This window comes from Pongo pygmaeus, chromosome 10, assembly GCF_028885625.2.
Source record: "Pongo pygmaeus isolate AG05252 chromosome 10, NHGRI_mPonPyg2-v2.0_pri, whole genome shotgun sequence".
NCBI lineage: Eukaryota > Metazoa > Chordata > Mammalia > Primates > Hominidae > Pongo > Pongo pygmaeus.
In genome coordinates this window covers 34,423,455-34,425,764 of record NC_072383.2, presented here as the reverse complement: position 1 = coordinate 34,425,764, position 2,310 = coordinate 34,423,455, and the positions used below count along the sequence as shown (strand labels likewise).

Below are 2,310 nucleotides of genomic sequence, written 5' to 3'. Positions count from 1 at the left end.
ACAACTACCCAGTTATCTTGCCTACACTGGCTCTTATAATTGTTTTTTAAAGCTGATTATGTTGTTAAATTCTGCAGTTACTTGACTATTAATGAAGTTATTTTATGTGTTAATTTGTCTTGGCTAAATTTTTTAAAAATTCCTGTTGCCTACTTCATTATTAAAATTTGACTTTGGTTTTAATTAATTTATGAAATCTTTTATTATTGAGATATTATTGTTACTAACCTTTTTGGCATATATGCCACACACATTTTTCTAAGTTCATTTCTTTGTTTTAAATATTTTTAAAGTTTAAAAAATGTTTAAAGTTTGTAATTCCTAGTAGGAAAACATTATCTAAATGAATACCCTAATGGCAAACCACTGTAAAATGCTTCAGCTGCATTTGGGGTTGAGGGGTAGTGATTATCTTCAAAGCGACCCAGCTCTCTTGATGAGAAGGTCAAAAGTACACTGGTTCATATTATTGTGACACCCATCCAAAGAATCCTAGGTGATCTAGGTTGCTTTTCCTTCAGCAAGGGCTTTATTTATCAGGAGGGCATTATTATGTTTGACCTCCAAATTTGGCTGATAATTTACTGATAAGATTCATAACCTTTGGGTTGCTGTGGTTTGACATGTTTGCTGGGTTCTGAGCTACATGCTGGAAGGCCACTATAACTTTTGGATCCTGTTTGGCTGCAAGAACCTCTGGATCACTAAGAATTTCATTAAGTCCAGGCATTCCTGCCACTCCAGGTATGACCCCTCCCATTCCCAGCATTCCTCCATGAAAATTATCAGGCATTCCCCCAGGAAATCCACCAGGAAAAGAGCCATACTGAACTCCTGACTGTCCTCTGGCTTCTTCCTCTATTTGGGCTCTCTCATGCTCTTCTTGAGCCTTCTTAACTCTTTCTATTCTTTCTTTGATCTCTCGCTCTTCACGTTTTCTCTCACACTTTTTCTGATGTTCTGCAATTTTCTGCACCCTAGGTTCAACTTCTTTCAGCATTGCTCTAGCATCTTCATCATAATCCAATTTAAAGGCAAGGCCAAGCAAGATCATGGGTTGCTTCGTTCCAATGGCCTAAGAAGTCTGTGTGGTTTCCCTCATGACTTGTAAGGCTGAACTGAATCAGGATTTATTTCCATGGCTCTGTCACAGTCTCAAATGGCAGCATTTGGCTTCTGTAATTTGACAAAGACACTGGCCCTCTTGGTATACAGAACGGCCAAGGGAGGATTCAGCTTGATGGAATCTGTGAATGAGTCGATGGCTTTCTGCAGTTCATCATCAGTTAGGGCTTCAGTGGCATCCACTTTCTTATCATTTACCTGATCCATCATCATCTTATCATTTACTGGATCCATCATCATCTCTGCATTTTCATTTCCCATTTCTTGAGGGGCATCAGTGTCTGGTTCAATCACACCTTCATTATCAGTTCCTAGATCACTTTCCTCACTTGATGGTTTGTCTGTCTTTAAATCTCCTCCGCCTTCTTACTGTTTTTTCTTCCTTGATATTTTCTTCTGATTGAGCTTTCTGAGTAGCAGATGGCACTTTACCCTTCACGCTCTCTACCCACTCCCTCAGGAAGTGCATTTTCTCATGCGCAGAACGCTCGGATCCTGCTTACATATTTTCATGAAGGCCAGAAGCTCATTCACTTTGCAGGGGTCCATGGTCAGCAGGTGGTGGGTGAAGCTGAGGGGCTGCCGCTGGGTTCCCAGGCCAGGCCCTGGCTCAACATGACCTCAGTTTCCACATGAATGACCTCAGTTCATTTTTTATGATGTTTTTCACTATATTCTTATCCTGTGTTATGGTTTCAATTTTTACATTAGAAATGGTCTAAACATTTTTATTTTAGAATTAATTTTTAGAATTAATTTTAAATATATAAGGTATTCAAAATTAAATGCTGTGTGGTGATAAATAAGCATTTGTTGTTTTTTAAAAGATAATAGCTTATTGAGATATTCACATTTAATATTCAATCTTTGAAAGTGTATAATTCAGTGGTTTTTAGTGTATCCACAGAGTTGTGTAAACATCACTACTAACTTTGAAATATTTCATTACCAAAAAAAAAAAAAACCTTTCCATTGGTAGTCACTGCCCATTCCCCAGTTCTTCCTGCCCCCTTCCCCAGATCCTGAAAGCCACTAATCTACTTTTCATCCCTGAGAATTTATGTACCCTGGAGACTTAGTATAAATGGTGCCTCACAGTATGCGGTCTTTTGTGACTGGCTTCTTTCACTTAACACAGTATTTTCTGGATTCATCTATGTTGTAGCTTGTATCAGTAATTTATTA

General features: G+C 38.2%; 1 pseudogene; it reads right to left on the bottom strand.

Annotated features, from left to right (window-relative positions):
* Positions 1 to 550: 550 nt before the first annotated feature.
* Positions 551 to 1,674, bottom strand: LOC129010286 (hsc70-interacting protein-like; annotated as a pseudogene).
* Between the last annotated feature and the right edge of the window lie 636 nt (positions 1,675 to 2,310).